Source organism: Stenella coeruleoalba (genome assembly GCF_951394435.1).
Source record: "Stenella coeruleoalba genome assembly, chromosome: 16".
NCBI classification, from domain to species: domain Eukaryota; kingdom Metazoa; phylum Chordata; class Mammalia; order Artiodactyla; family Delphinidae; genus Stenella; species Stenella coeruleoalba.
This window is the reverse complement of record NC_137162.1, coordinates 75,791,861-75,809,532: the sequence shown is the minus strand read 5'-3', so window position 1 is coordinate 75,809,532 and position 17,672 is coordinate 75,791,861. Positions and strand designations below refer to the sequence as shown.

General features: G+C 33.7%; 1 protein-coding gene across 11 annotated transcripts in view; it reads right to left on the bottom strand.

Annotated features, from left to right (window-relative positions):
- ZP4 (zona pellucida glycoprotein 4) overlaps nt 1-17,672 on the bottom strand; it is a 702,723-nt gene that overhangs the window by 441,000 nt on the left and 244,051 nt on the right. For 9 of the 11 annotated variants that reach the window (XM_079900738.1, XM_079900744.1, XM_079900732.1 and 6 more), the window contains exons 3-4: nt 15,765-15,836; nt 6,975-7,125 (exon numbers count right to left, since the gene is read on the bottom strand). The exons of 1 other annotated variant lie outside the window; for it this stretch is intronic. The gene's annotated coding sequence lies outside the window, so the exon portion shown is untranslated. The remainder of the gene's footprint in view (nt 1-6,974; nt 7,126-15,764; nt 15,837-17,672) is intronic. One more of the 11 variants, XM_079900741.1, reaches the window with a different exon arrangement.

Below are 17,672 nucleotides of genomic sequence, written 5' to 3'. Positions count from 1 at the left end.
CTTCTCTAACCCCAATCAGAATAATGAGAGAGAAATAGTCATTGCTTAAGTGAGGACGGTGTTTTCAGGAATCAAGATCTATATAATATATACTCCTTGAAATCACTAAACCCCTTCTTGTTTAGGCTGCTTCCCTTCTCTTCATCTCTGGACTTTTCTTTTAGGGTTATCCTTTAGATTTACTATTTCTTTTATCTTCAGTATATTTTCCAGTTCTACAAACCTTATGTGACTTTCTCAGCCTTCAAATAATCCTTTTCTTTTTGGCTCCTAATAGTACTTTTTTTATTGTTGTAAAAATCAGCTGTCACATGATTTAGGCTAATGTTACAATAAAAATATCCATCTATTAGTTTTTCCTGTGGCAGGTTTTACATTAGTTTCTTGTTATGTATTATATCATTTAATTAAAACTATTCTAAAACATTAATATTATTATCCAAATAGTAAGGATTAAGAATCTAATAGCCAGGTTGGTGAAATAAAGTTTATCTAGCTAGTAAATGGCTTGGGAAAGAATGACCTGAAAGAATAAGAGGTGACAGTGCCTGATCCTAAGACAGGACCAGGAACAGTGCGTGCTCCCATTAGCCAGACTGGAAAACTTCTTGATGTACAAGACATTGGGGACGATTGTACAGAAGAGTCTTACCTCAGTAGGCAAGAATAGTTACCTTTAGACTGACACTGCTTTAGTTTCACCTAACAAATCATAAAACCAATATCAGAATCAAGCTGTTTCCAAGTAACTTAACTATATCCCAGAAAAAAGCTCAATATTTTTAGAAATACAAAACATCCAGGACACTGACAAGGTAAAATTTACAATATCTGGTGTCCAGCAAAAGATTACCAGGCCTACAAGAAAGAAGGAAAATAAGATCAAGAATAAAGAGAAAAAATAATCAGTTTAACAGAGTCAGAATTGGCACAGATGTTGGAATTGAGAGTGAAAGACTTTAAACCAGTCATTAAAAATATTTTCCTAAATACTACTTTTCTTCTCCCATCCAGATATCTGCACTATTATTGCCTTTTGTTTTATTTTTTATATATGTTATTCATTGCATACTCCATGGTTATTATTTTTAAACAAAGAGTAAATTTAAATGAAAAGAAAAAAATCTTGTATGTAGTTATCATTTCTGATGTTCTCCAATCCTTTGTATAGATGAATATTTCCATCTGACATAATCTTCCTTCTATCTGTAATCCAGTATTGTTATGGTAGAAATCTGTGGTTGTGATGCTAAGGTATGTGGGAGGTGAAGCATTCTATAATCTTCTATATGGGTCTTAGTCTTTTGAAGTCCTATGTCCCTAGGTTATAACCTTCACAAGTGTGAGTCAGGAAGCCTGAAGGGGACTGGAGATGGGTAAATGCCCTTTCCGCTATGTGAGACAAGGCTCTGGTAAAGTTTTCTCCATGGAGAGTAGGCTTTTGTTCATGATAACACTCCACTTTTCCCTCCTCCTGCCAGAGCCAGTAGGGGATTTTTTTCTCTCTGCTCTTTACAGTGAGAAATTATGTTTTACCTGGAGGTAAAAACCACAGAAGTGTGGAGGTCTCCTAAGACTACAAGAGTTTCCTTCATACAAGGTCAACAGGAATTTGTCAAAATGATCATGTAAGTGTTCTTACCAGTTTATTGCTCCAGTGGCTTCTGATCAAGGTTAGATGATATTGTCTATGTTCTGTGTATTTGCCTGACTCTCTAGAATTTTAGGTGGTAGTTTACTTTGCTACTTTAATTCTCTGTTGATTTCAAGAAAAATCATTGATAATTAATTTGTTCAACTTTTACTTGTTCTAGGGATATGTATGATGACTTCTAAGGTCTTTACTTGTTGGACCTGAAACCAGCAGGTAATACCCTGCTGATAGGGTATTATTGGATATTACTGGTGTTACTGGATACCCAGTCTCCAAGTTGGATGACATTCTCAGTTGACTAAACTCAAGTAGTGGAATTACTTAGAAGTAAACAGAGCCCTAACAGGCATGCAAGCTTACCCACAGTTTAGTCAATACATGACTGAATTAAGGCAATCAGTTCCTCATTCTACGTGCCTAGGAAAGAAGGGTGAAACTGACAACACTAAAAAGTGAAGTAGATAAATGTGAACTTAAGATAGGTGATTTTAGCACATTTTTTTCAGTAACTGAGAGGAGAAAAAAAGAAATTAAACAAAAATTATTTGAGGGAATCCAGGAAGATAGAGTAGGAAGCATCAGAAATCTGTCTTCCCACTGAGACAACAATTGCACTGACAGAATCTGCCTGGTGCAACTATTTTAGAACTCTGGATTTTATTGAAGTTTCCAAGGGAAGACTTGGACAGTGAGTCACAGTTAAATTTGGTCAATTTTAACTCTTAACACAGTAGCAGCTATTTAATTCCTATCCCAGGCAAATGTGTACATGTTCCTGGAGCAGCTTGCACACACCTTGTGGGAACCAGGGTGGGCAAAAAGAACTCTGTTCTTTAAATACTAGGACTCTCTGATGACTGTTGTTTCTGATCACGAGATTCAGACAAAGAGGGGACAGCCATTGTTTTTGCACCTGCGCCCATTGTTGCAAGCCCTTTCCCCTCTGACTGAAGTGACTTCTAGGGGATTTAAGGGGCAGCACATTTCCTCTATCTTCATTTTTCTCTTTTTCCCTTTTGGGAGCCAGACATTAAAGACCAAGATATTTAAAGCTGACTGCATTAGTAGAGGAAATTAGAAAGACACTGTGCGTGACTATGGGAAAGCACAGACTCAGAAAAAACCTGAGAAGACCTTAAGTTTACACTTAAGGCCACTCTTCAGCACCGAGACAGTCTACAACAATAAGACAAACAAGCAAACAAACAAAATACCCGACAACAAACTCTGAGGAAGGGGGTGAATCTGATTTCCAGGTTTACCACATTATTCAATTCAGATATTCAGTTTTAAACAAAAAAAATTCAAAGCATACAAAGAAACAGGAAAATATGGTTCATTCAAAGGAAAAAAAAATAAACCAACAAAAATTGTCCCTGAAAAATACTTGACCATGAATCTTCTAGACAAAGATGTTAAAACAACTACCTTAAAGACAGCTGAAGAACTAAAGCACAACAAGGAGAAAGTCAAGAAAATGATGTATGAACAGACAGAAATATCAATAAAGAGACAGAAAACATAATGAACCAAAAAGAAATTTGGAACTGAAAAGTGTAATGACTGATATAAAAAAATTCACTAGAGGGATTCAAAGTCATATTTGAGCAGGCAGAAAAAAGAATCAGTGAACTTGAAGTCAAGATGATGAAAATTATCAGGTCTGAGGAACAGCAAACAAAAAGACTGAACAAAAGTGAATAGAGCCTAAGGGACCTGTAGGACTCCATCAAGTGAACCAACATATGTGTCGTGGGAGTCCCAGATTGGGATGTAAGAGAGAAAAAACAGAATATTTGAAAAAATAATGGCTGAAATCTTCCCATATTTGAAGAAAGATGTGACTATAAGCATCCAAGAAGCTTAATGAACTCCACGTAGGATGAACTCAAAGAGACCCACAATGACACATGGTAATGAAACTGCTGAAAGACAAGGACAAAAAGAATTTTGGAAGGAGCAAGAGAGAAGTGAATTATCCCATACAATCAGTAAGATTATCAATAGGTTCTCATTAAAATCTTTGTAGGAGAGCAGGAAGTGGAATTATATATATTCAAAATGCTAAAAGAAAAGAAAAGAACTATTAACCATGAATCCTATATCCAGCAAAACTGTCCTTCAAAAGTGAGGGTACTCCCAGGTAAACAAGAGCTGAGGGAGATCACTAAGATTAGATCTGCCCTGCAAGAATGCTAAGGGAGCTCCTTCAGGATGAAAGGACGCCAGACAGTAACTTGAAGCCATATGAAGAAATAAAGATTTCAGTAAAGGTAAATAAATGGGAAATTATAAAAGCTAGTATTATTGTAACAATGATATGTAACTCCACTTTTTGTTTTTTACATGAATTGAGAGACTAATACATTAAAAAGTAAATGATATATTAGTCTAAAAGTATTTTCATAACTTTGGTTTGTAACTTCTCATTTTATTTTCTACATAATATAAGAGATTGATGCATTAAAATTATTAGTTTATATTTTTGAGAAACAAGTTATAAACATGTAATTTTGTGACATCAAGACTGAAAGGGGTGGGGATGGAGCTGTCAAAGGAGCAGAGCTTTCATATGTTATTGAAGTTAAGTTGGTATAAATGCAAATTAGAGTGTTATAACTTTATGATACTAAATACAATCCCCATGGTATCCACAAAGAAAATAGCTAAATAATACAGTAAGTCCCCTACATACCTTCAGGTTGCAAACTTTCAAAGTTGTGAACGTGTGTTCGCATGTCCAATCACATTAAAGGGAAATTAGAAAATACTTAGAGATGAATGAAAATCAAAATATAACATACCAAAACTTACAGACAGAGAGTAAGCAGTGCTAAGGGGGAAATTATAGGTTTAAACAATTACGATAAAAAAAAAACTAAAACCTCAAATCAACAACCTAACTTTGTAGCTTGAAGAATTAAAAAAGAATAACAAACTATACCCAAAGTCCTTAGAAAGAAGGAAATAATAAAGATTAGCATATGTATAAACAAAATAGAGATTAGAAAAATCATAGAGAAAAATCAAGAAAACCAAAAGTTGGTTCTCTGAAAAGATCAACAAAAGTAACATACCTTTAGCTAAATGGACTAAAAAAAAAGGAGAAAATATTCAAATTACTAAAATCAGAAATCAAGTTGTGGATTTTGCTACTGATGCTACAGAAATAAAAGGATTACAAAAGAGTACTGTGAACACTCTAAGCCAATAAATTGGATAACCCAGATGAAATAGACAAACTCCTAAAAACACAAAACCAACCAATATGAATGTGTGAAAAAACAGAAAATCTGCACAGACCTATTACTAGTTAGGTGACTGAATCAATAATCAAAAACTTCCCAACAAAAAAAGTCTTGGACCTGATGGTAAATTCTACTAACATTTCAAGAAGAAGTAATATCAGTCTTTCCTAAACTTTTCCAGAAAACTGAAGAGAGAGAACACCAAAAAGTAAATTAAGAAAACAATTCCATTTACAATATCATCAACAAGAAAAAATATACTAAGGAATTAACTTACAAGGTAAATGATTTGCACGATTGAAAACTACAAACATTGCTAAAAGAAATAGAAGAAGACATAAATAAATAGAAACACAACCAGTGTTCAGGGATTAGAAGTCTTAATATTGTTAAGATGTCAATACTACCCAAAACAATATATAGATTCAATTCAATCCCTATCAAAATCCCAATGATATTTTTGCAGATATAGGAAAACTCATCATAAAACTCATATGGAATCTTACAGAACCCTGAGTGGCCTAAACAATCCTGAAAAAGAAGAACAGAGCTGGGGGACTCACACTTACTGATTTCAAAACTTACTACAAAACTACAGTAATCCAAAGATTGTGGTACTGGCATCAAGACAGACATTTAGACTAATGGAATAGAATACAGTTCAGAAATAAATCCTGACATATACAATATCAAATTCACTTCTATGACTCTACCAAACACAAATGAGGCCATAACTCATCAACAGACATTTACATTAATGTTTATAGTGGCTTCATTGTTTAGAGACAAAACCGGGAATCAATTAAAATGTATATCAACAGTAAAATGGATAAATACGTTTTAGTATACTCATTAAATCAAATGCTAAACATCAATGAAAAGGAATGAGGTAATACTTTGTCTACTGCATGATAATATTTAGTATGTGCTTTATAATCCAATTTATATAAAGTTCAACAAGTATAACTATTTTATGACTTTAGTGTTCATAATATTGTTTATGTTTGCAGACAAGTTAACTGTGATGAGCATTAGAGTAGCCTCTGGGTATTGAAAATATTTTATATGGTTGTATGGCTTTGTTTACCTTGTAAAAAATTACTGGGCTGTAGATTTATAATATGTGCAATTTATTATATGTATGTTATACATCAAAGAAAATATTACAAAGTTTTCCTGGTTTGTATTCACTAAGCCACGTTTTTCATAGGGGCAATGAAAGCAAATATCTCTAAAGGCTGGTGAAATAACATGTACCATCTAGATTCGACATACTGTGTGCAGATCCAGACAAATGCTGTCATGAAGGATTTTGAATCCAGCATAGCCATATTTTCTAATACATTAAAGAAGTTATAAATCTTATATATATTTTTTGTGAAAGAGTCTGTTTATACTCCCAAACAGTATGTCAGCACAAGAAATATGAAATAAGTTTTATACAGGGGCAAATGTTTTATGCTCCTTGTGACCTTGGTACAATCATTAAAATCCTGAAAATAGATCTCTTTCTTTTATAATTGTTTCTGGAAGAAATTTATACCTGCCCTTTTGTATTTGCTTAGACAACCTCTGGACAGTATTAGGGAAGTTTTTTTGTTTGTTTGTTTTTGCTTTTTGTTTGTTTGTTTTTGTTTTTTGTTTGTTTCCCCCTCTAGTACCCTGGCTTTCACAAGTCATTTTCATTCTTTTCCCAGATTAGCTGACTGTCAATGAATGCCACTCTGTACTGAATCATCAGTATGGTATGGTTGCAATCCAATTACTTGTCAGGGAATATAACCTCAAATCTGCTATTGCTCAATATTTATGAAAAGCACAGTTGAGAGAACACAATATTTATGGGAAAATTTCTGAATGGTAAGCAGCAGACTCATATCTCTAAATGCTCTAATAGCTACCCATAAATTATTCCACAGTATAAGTGCACTAGCAGCTTAGACCACGTAATTTTACCACCTCCTAGTACAACAGCATTTACAGAATTGCCTTTTGGCGAAATGCCATCATCATACAGTGAGGGACAGTAAAAGAAACATCCCTAAGTTATTTGTTGCTTTGACGTTACATACCACTTTTCCTGTGACAGATCCGCAGAGAAATATCTCTCTGATCCCCATATCAGACAAAGGTGTGCATGGTAACTGGATTGCTTTTGGGTCATGCACCCTCTGATTCATACGCTTCCTTGCTTCTCAAAAGAAGGGTCCTGGAACTACATCCCTGTACAGAAAACCAGAGAATAAATATTGAATATGGATATTCTCCTGGGAAAATTAATTTCACTCAAATATTTAGAAAAAGCATTTTGAATTTTTGTGCTCTCAAAACACTTTGTCACACATGGACATAAATAAATTAATCAAAATTCTTCATGTCTTCAGTTTGATAATTCACTACTTTTGGTTTGTAGTTTATTCTGTTCCACAAACATCTTAAAAGCATAAATTTAAAGAATAAGCTTAAAGCCAGATAAAACACACAGGATAATTTAGAATATAAAGAAGATACAGAATAATAAAGTTTAGGACAGACATGGACTAATTCCTGATGTAACTTCCAAAAATTTCAATGAGGAATATAAAAGCATTAATCAAGGGCTTCCCCGGTGGTGCAGTGGTTAAGAATCCGCCTGCTAATGCAGGGGACATGGGTTTGAGCTCTGGTCCGGGAAGATCCCACATGCTGTGGAGCAACTAAGCCCATGTGCCACAACTACTGAGCCTGTGCTCTAGAGCCCGCAAGCCACAACTACTGAAGCCCACGCACCTAGAGCCTGTGCTCCACAACAAGAGGAGTCACTGCAATTAGAAGCCCATGCACTGCAACAAAGAGTAGCCCCTGCTCGCTCCAACTGGAGAAAGCCCGTGCGCAGCAACGAAGACCCAACACAGCCATAAATAAATAAATAAATATTTTTAAAAAAGCATTAATCAATTATACCGAGACATTTGGTATAAAACATATGCAAATGCTTACATAAAATATGTATTGAAGTAAAAATGAACTCTGATTCCACTTATACTAAAAACCCTGAAGTCTGACAACCTGAACACATAGTTCTTCAAATATAACTATTTAGCACGTTTTGGCTTCTGGTGCAAAGAAGGACAAAGCAAGTATATTTATGGTAACAGTAAAGAATGACTTCCACAATTGTCATTTTATCATATACTATTTCAAGCTGGAAATTTCACTTACCCACTACAAAACAGAGTGGTAACTATTCTGAATTCACAGGAAAAGATTACTGAATTAAAACTTCAGTGTGAGAGGTAATGAAAACAAGAGGATAGTAAAGGCCTCACAAGACTAAGAATAGGATACTAACAATATGTTGGAATCTTATTAGAATCAAACATCACATTAACAATACCGAATGCAAAAGGATCTATATATTGATTGCTCAGGGCATGTAATTATGAACACATGATTGCAAAACAAATCAAATCAGGCAAAATAGACATTGCCATATACAAAGTCAGAAGTTAACTTCCTTTCCAAATTTTCTCAAAAAATACTCAGGGAGTATTCACCTGGGTTTTTTATTTTATTTTTTTTGATAAAATAATAGGTGAAAAATCATAACATAGTAGTATTGTTTGCTTTACTTATTAGGAATTAAGGTGAGAATAGTTTCCCGGGTTTAAGTGTCATATTTATATATTTTTGTAAATTGTTTCTTCATATTTTCCCATTTTTGTTTTTACTGGATTTCTGTTCCTTTATATCCTGCTTTTAGATTCTTAGTATTTCCAGATATTAATCCTTTTTATGATAAAACCTGCAAATAGTTTCTCCTATCTGTCATTTGATTTTTGTTTTGCTTACATTATTTTTTCTTTCTATTCTAAAAATTTTCCTCCTTTCTAAGTGGTTGAACTTAATTTTTTATTGCATCTAGATTTTTAAGTCATAGTTAAAATACTTGCCATCATAGCTATGTTATAAGAGAATCAACATTATTTTTACATTTATTTTCTTCCAAGACTTGCAGGGCTTTAGTATTTAGATTTAGATTTCTGATACATTTGGAGTAATTCTTTTGTGTGTGGTATGAGTGACGAATTCAGTTATGCCTGTTTCTAAATATCTACTACAGAGAGATATTGAATAGTATTGTTGTAATATCTAGATCATATTTTTTTTTGCCAATTGTTTTTGTCAGTATTTAGTAGTCACAACCTCTTTGAAAATGTGATAACAGGAGCTCTCAAACAAAAGAGCATTTTCAGACAACATTTCTACATGTAATTTCAGGAAGTTTTTAGAAATCTTTAAAGCCATTCATGAATCATTGTGATCCACAAACCCTACTGGAACAGGAAAACAGAGGAAAAATTATTTTAATCTTCAGAAAGTATTTTTAGAATAAGCTTCTCCTTTCTATAGATAGATCCAGAGCACACGGTACCGAGTGGTAGTGAAAATGCCTTGTCTTCCAATGCTACATGTTTTCATTGAATATGGGAATAAAAAGTGATAAAATTATAAGGACAATATTGCCCCTAGAAAAATGAGCTCATTTTGCCACTGAATCTTCATATTACCATCAAAGTAATTTTAAATGTTTCTCATTAAAACCCAAGTTATGGGACTGTGTATATTAATGACAAAAGTGTTCTAATACAAATCTGTGGTGGTTCTTGCAATCTGCATATAAAAGTTCTGAATGCTGTATATTTAAATATGAAAATAAATCTAGAAATAAAAATCAGTCAATTCAGGATTTAACTTATATGTATGTGCTACTTTTTAAACTTATTTTAAAATTTTCTACAATTTTTTCTATAAAAAGTATCTATTTTTCCAGTCAATCAGTATCATTTATGAATTGCTGCTTTTTACCTTTAGTTAAATAACTATATGTTGGAAGCTGGTTCTTGACCAATAATTTGTGTTCAGTTAGTGAGTTCTGTAGTAGATAAGAGACTAAGTCAATCAAAAAATAATATTCAAAGGATCAGTTTTTCCTTATGTGAATACAATTTCTTTGTCTCTTCCAGGTAACATGAGTTCTAGTCAGCCAAAACTGTACCATATATACACTGGCCTTTCAAATAATTTCCATGTATGCAGGCTTGCTAAACAGAAACTATTTCTTATAATGACTTTCATATAGTATATCCTTAAGGATCACCTTCACGGGTAAATTGAAATCTAACATAAAAAACAGATACAAATACAAATATGGGACACTAATTTTTCCTTTATTACGCTTATTAAGTATAATAGAAAAGAAAAAGTTAACTAGATCCATTACGTCCAAATAGTATTTACTAGAACTGCTCAACCTATCAGCTTTGACAGTTGCCTCATTTTGACAGCGTGATTCATACCACTTTGCTTTTGTCTGGCTCAATAGATTTTACAATGCAGGCACAGTAAAATGTACTTTGTAGTAAGCAACTCCTTGATCTCAGAAGAACTCCTAACAAGTCACTTCCGCTGTGTTAAATAACAATGCCTGTAATTCTTTTTTCTTCCAATACATTTCTGTGGGTTTCTAAAATATAAAATCAAGCTGTGAAATTATATGGATACACAGATCTTCATTTTTGTGTTTTTCGCTATAAAGGGGGCAGGAAAATCTCTCTCCTTTGATTTATATATATATATATTTTCATTTATGAATTAGATCCCTCTGGCTTGCTCAAAGAATTTTATCTAAATCTCTTTATCACTCATAATAATGTGGAATGTTGGGATGAAAATCACTCAATTAGTTTTTATTTCAATAACTAGAATACATAGAATTGACATTTTTTAAACTTGTGAGCAAGGCATAAACAAAGCCAAGCCCAGACTTTCCCATCAAAATTAATTCTTGATGAAGCCGTCTCTAAGAGAAACTATCTGCACAAAAGAATCGTATAAGCTTTCAAAAACTAAAGGTTTTCAAATTCTTAGGCTCCACTCAAAATCAGGTGAAGAAGTCTCATGAATCAAGGTCCAGTAATCTGAACTTAGAAGTAGTTCTTCCCATAATTCTGATGCTCCTCTTCTTCCTATAAAGGATCCTGCCTTCTAGTGATCATACAAATACCACGTAATCATTCTTCGTCTTCCAGAGATACACAGGAAATAAAAAGAGAATTTACAAGCCCAAAACACAATAATACTGGCTTTATCTTTGCCTTTTGTTGTTAACTGTACCAGAATTCCTTATTTCTTCTTCTGGCTTCAAATTAGTGTCTCTTGTCCTTTTATTTCATACCGAAGGAATCCCTGCAGCATTTCTTGTTGGGCAGGTCTGCTAGTCACAAACTCCCTCAGCTTGGTTTATCTGAGAATGTCTTAATTGATCCCTCATTGTAAAGGATAGTATAGCCAGATGTAGAATTCTTGCTTGACAGTTGTATTTTTTTTTTCTTCTTTAGCACTTGAAGCACATCATCACACTCCCTTCTGGCCCTTATAGTTTCTGTTCAGAAATCAGACTTTAATCTTTTGAGGGTCCCTTATACTGATGAATTGCTTCTCTCTTGCTGCTTTCAAGATTTTTTGAGGGGCTCTGTCTTTTGATAATTTGATTATAATATGTCTCAGCATGGTTCTCTTCGCATTTATTATTCTTGAAAGTTGTAAGCTGCTTGAATATAGACATTTGTGTCTTTTATCAAACTTGAGAAGTTTTCTGCCATTATTTCTCAAATCTTTGTGAGCTTTTCTCTCTCTCCTTTACTTCTAAGATTCGTTTTATGTGTATGTTGTTATGCTAGATGGTGTCACAGAGGTCTCTTAGGCTCGGTTCATTTTACTTCATTCTTTTTTCTTACTGCTCTTCAGAGTAAATAATTTCAACTTACCTATCTTCAAATTCACAGATTTTTTCTTCTACCTATGCAAACCTGCTCTTGATACCCTCTAGTGAGTTTTTCACTTCAATTATTGTACTTGTTCAGCCCCAGATTTTTTATTTAGTTTCTTTTTATATTTAATATCTCTTTATTGAAATTCCCGATTTGTTCACACATTATTCTCCTGGTTTCCTTTAACTCTTTGTCCGTGGTTTCTGTTAGTCTTTGAACATATATAAGATAGTTGATTTAAATCCCATGTGTATTTCCACAGGGACATTTAAGTTATTTTTTCTCTGATAGCCCTTATTTTTTGTTTCTTTGTATGCTTCCTAATGTTTTGTTGAAAACTTGACCTTTTGGATATTATAATGCAGTAACTCTAAAAGTCAGATTATTTCCCCTCCTCAGGGTTTGTTTGTGTCTTGCTTTGCTCTGTGGCTGTTTGTTTCTAAACTATTCTTGTAAAGTCTATATTCTGTGTCATGTGTGGCCTCTGAATTCTCGGTTCCTTAGCTTGTCAGCTAGTGTTTTGACAAAGATTTTCATCAATTCCAGGAGCCAAAAAAAGATGAAGATAGATATGGAAAAGAAAAAAGAAACCTCTATAGTCCCTGAAAATTGGCTCTGTGCTCGGCCACTTCAACACTTAGCCAGTCTATTTTCTATTTACAAATCTGCCTTAGCTTTCAATTCTTACTTTCACTGAGTCCATAGATCAGCCATCCATGGGTGAAAACTTAGTGTCTTTCTGGCCTTTTCTGAACATGTGTACTACTTTGGGCATGCATGTGGCTTTTTAAATCCCCCTGCATACACAAGTGCTTTTGAGTGCCTTAATTTCACAGACACTTTCTCCCCAACTTTCCCCCCAGGTTTTCAGTGCTCTTATTTTCCTCGACTGCAATATTTTGCCCCAGGTGGCTACATACTGTTTTTTCCTATTATTTTGTTCTCAAGGAATTCTCACCACTTTTTCAACTTTCATGGGTTCTGAGTTAGCTGAAACAAAGACAAGCTCCTTGTATCACCCTTTTAAGTAGTGTCCCCAGACATAGTAGAACAGACAAACACAATTCATTGAACGTAAAGTCGGCTCTTCTCCCTTCAGAACCAGTGACCAGCATCCCATACTAGGAACACAGGCCTCCATCCTCAAGATCACCACTGAGCCAGGGGTGGGGTTGGGGTAGAAGCAAGCACAAAGGTCACAAAGCTTCCCTACTATCTGAAGTTGCCTTTGTGTTGATTCAGCACTATCTTGGTTCCTGTAAACCTCTGACTGCTTTCCAGAGTTCTGACAAAGTTTATTCATAGAATGTTTGCTGGATTTTTTTAATCTTTTTATGGAAGGATAGGCCCATGGAGCTACCTAGTCTGCTATTTTCTATGATGTCACCTACCCTGTAGACTTTTAATTCAGAAAACACATTTTTTCTTTTTCATCTCTTGTTTGTGGAAATGAAAACAAAGTAAAATTTTATTTACTTTTTTCTGTTGCTGGTAAGAAATGGAAGTGATTGAGAGGATCTTTTCCTGCACTTTGCTCCATTTTTTGTTTGTTTGTTTTTAAGTGGAGGGCTATTTGTGAGCTTTTAATTTACCCCCTTCCCTGTCCACCACTTGCCTTTTCCCTTATATGATACACACACTATTTATCCATAAATGGCTATGGATAGGAGCAGTAAGGAAATGTTCCTGATTAGGCCTGGTGGACTACAAAAATGTATTATGCTCTTTCGGAAATAGAGTTGTCAAGTTTATTTAAAAAATGAAAGCTATAAAATATGAACCTCCACCATTTTCCTTATTTCCTATATAAGTTAACCACAGACACTCCCCTTCTTTCTTTTTAATCTTGGAGAACTGGCTGTACTCCTTAACTTCAAAGTCAATCTCTACCACTGTTTTTTATCTAGTTACTTCCATTGCTCTCCAGGTTTCAAAACAGTACCTGCTCTTTAAAAAAACTGATCATGTGCTTATGCTGTCCTGGTTGTATGAGTAATAATCAACTACCTAATGTGTATATATGCCTTTCAAAAGTAAGGAAATAATAATCAATCAGAAATATTTTTGTTATTTTATAATTTTATAAAATAAATAATTACTTTTCTCCTAGTACACTCTAAAGCATTAAGAAAGTAACTCAGGGCTTCCCTGGTGGCGCAGTGGTTGAGAGTCCACCTGCCGATGCAGGGGACACGGGTTCGTGCCCCGGTCCGGGAAGATCCCACATGCTGCGGAGCGGCTAGGCCTGTAAGCCATGGCCACTGAGCCTGCGCATCCGGAGCCTGTGCTCTGCAACGGGAGAGGCCACAGCAGTGAGAGGCCCGCGTACCGCAAAAAAAAAAAAAAAAGAAAGAAAGTCAGATTTTTCTTTTAAGTAAGTTTTAGAAGTCTGAATTTGTCTTTTGGAGTCATTGTAGCAAAAACTTTAATAACTTTTAATCAAAATTTTATTATTCTTAAATGTTGGATTAAAATCCTTTAAAACTGAGCTTACCTCATTACAGAAGGAATTAGCTCTGCCCTGAATTTTGCTTTTTTTAAAATTTAGTTTTATTTATTTTTTTATACAGCAAGTTCTTACTAGTTATCCATTTTATACATATTAGTGTATATATGTCAATCCCAATGAATTTTGCTTTTTGACTTAAATAAAAATGTATTATTGTCTAAAATTATAGGTGATCTGATTATATTTACTTAGTTTTTAAAATCTTAGAATACATTTTAAAAATAATCAGTCTATCACTGTAAATAATAAAATTATATCTTCATTTAAAAAGTATCTAATTCTTAAAATTATATATTCACAGTTTTGTAAAATATGGGGCATATTTAATAATGTATTATAGAATATTTAAATTAATTTTAAGCACTGAAATAAATCTATTTTTATTATTAAGAAATGTTTATATAAACCAAAATATTTATAATTTCTCATAGTACTATTGAATTTGTAATAAAATTAAAGAATATGTATGTATATATGCAATCATATATATCATTTATACACACACACATGCACACATATATATACAGACAGGATACTTTATTAATCAATACATTTACTACTATACATGAGTTAGTAATTATTTCTTAGTTTGATTTGTTAAATATTTCTAGTATTTTCCATTTCTTAGACAGAATAAATTATAATTTATTTACTTCATTATTAAAATAGTCTTTCAGGAATTGTATAAAGTCCTGGGACACAAAAAATAAAAATGAAACCTAATGCTCATTCTAATATTAGTTACCTGACATTGTGGATACATTGCGGATCTATTGCTGCTAATTTGGATGTGCTTTTCAGTACTAGTTTATTATTTCAGTTTGAAATATGTGAGGTTTATACAGTTACCATATTTTAAAGCTCCTTCATATCGTATTTATCAAATGGATTTTGTAGCCTTGAGAAAGGTCATTAAAAGTCAGGATAATTCTTAGCTCTATATGGAAACCAAGATCTTCCAAACTAAATATACTAATTAGGATTAAATTGTTAATATATACCTCAACCATCCTCCTTTAAACATTTTTTGAAAAGAATGAAAGAAAAAAGCACACTAAACATTTAAAATCTGAAATATTATTTTTTTACCTTAAACTACATGTTTAAGATATACTTTTTTTGTTTTGAAATAAGACTCTTATGAGGGAATTGTCCCAGTGCAAAAAATATATCTAAATATGGAAAGAAAATATGGATCAAAACCTTTAATATTAATAATCTATGCCATCAAGAAAGCCTATTTTTGTTTGCAGATATTGCTATGAACAAATGCAAGGGTAGGTTGTGCAGTCTTTTCTGAGTTTTCACTGAACTTGGTTAGGAATTGCAGAGGATGGCTAGTGTCACTTCACATGTATTTTTTGTTTGGTATAATCTATTGATGATTGTGAATAGAGTTATCAGTAACAACTCTTTCCCCAGGGATAAACTAAGCGAACAACAAAACATGATGATAAACTGTGATCAAGGTTAAATGAACTCTCCTGCATTGCACGGAAAGTTCCTCTGAAGCCAAATCACTAAGCGCCAAGTGCCAATACCTGATTAAAATCTGGAGAAGGCCTGCAGGGGCTGGCTGAGCAGGGATACCTGGTGCTGAGATAAGTGGAACCCTGGAAAGAGAGAGAGACAGATGAGCATTTGGAACCGTGGTACTCATTTCTGTCAATCTGATTGTTAACAAGGATTACTCGAGAACACAGCAGAGAAAACTACCGCAGTGAAAACGATTAGAAACTTTACTGCAGTCAGCCTCCTGCCACTTTTACCTAATGCATCTGCCATCAGTAGTCTTATTCAATGTCTTTGAGAATTCTATTTCTAATATTTTAGAAAATTCTTATTTCAAGGTCATTTAATTTTTTTCTAAAGAAGTGTAATGTTTAGCCATATTTTACTATTTTCCAGGTTCAGGTAAATTTGAGTAAATAGTTCACATCATTTTTATACGTTACAAGGAAAATTTTGAGATTGCAGTGTATTTTGACAACTGAAGTGTTTTTTAATTTAAAAGTAATCAAATTCTTGAAATTTCATTTTTTGAAAAGATATCAGCTGATGCTTAGAAAGTATCTAATTCAGTCTCAAACGTGGTGTGAAAATTCTATATTGTCTCAGATAAGTGGCAATCCAAATTCTACCTAAACATATTCAGAGACAGAAAAATCAAGGCTTAAATGAGCAGTACATTACTTCTTCAGAAAGCTCTACATTTTAGAAGATTCTACTGTACTGAGTAAAAATTTAAGTCCCTATAATCCCTACTCATTGATGTTAGTTCTGCCCTCTAGAGTTAAAAGAGAAACTCACTTCTAAGTATATATCTGCAAATACTGAAACAATTGTCCTGACTATTCTTTCTTATAGGCCTAATAGAATTACTTTTTTTTTTTTAACTTATTTTTTGTAATTTGTATACCATGGCTTGTAGTTTCATCACTTACGCACGTATGTGCCAAAAATATTGTTTACTTTTGCTTTAACTTTATACAAAACCATCTAACTATGTGAAATATTCTGGCACTTTACTTTCATGAATTATACATCTCTAAGGTTCTTCTATATTGGTTAAATGTAATTTTAGTTATTACATTTTCCTTGCTGTATAATATTAAATCATATGACTACACAACATCTTGCTGTTTTCGTTATATTTTGCAGTTACGAGAACAGTTTTCAAGTTTTTCGCACTTATGCAGAGTGGTTCTGTATATCTTAGTACACTCTGCAAGGCTTCCTACTTGATATAAATCTAGAAGTGTAATGTGTAATTGCTAGGCCTTTGGCGAGGCCAATGTTCAGTGAATATTGGTTTTGAGCTTTCATACAGAGTGTTATCCATTATCAGCTGCTGATGGTTAAACCAAGAGTGCTTCAGTTTTGCTATTTCTGTATTTCAAAATAAGTATAATAATGTATATAAAATTTAGGGGAAAATGCCCACAGGAATGACACAACATTATAAGCCATCACTCTACACTTTTAAGAAAATGGGGACTCCTTTATGGTAGGAAGGCTTCTTTTGAATACTTAACTGACATGATAATCTGTTATCAAAGTAAGAAAAGAGCCACAAAATAATTTCTTCAAAACATGCTAGGACGAAGTGAGAGAGTGACATGGACTTACAAATACTACCAAATGTAAAATAGATAGCTAGTGGGAAGCAGCTGCACAGGGAGATCAGCTAGGTGGTTTGTGACCACCTAGAGGGGTGGGATAGGGAGGGTGGGAGGGAGGGAGCCGCAAGAGGGAGGAGACATGGTGCTATATGTATATGTATAGCTGATTCACTTTGTTATAAAGCAGAAACTAACACACCATTGTAAAGCAATTAAACTCCAATAAAGATGTTAAAAAAATGCTGAAATTGAAAAGGTTAAAGGATACTAAGCTATGTGGACCAGGATCTTATGCGATCTCCTTCATGCACATTCCTTCTCCTTTAC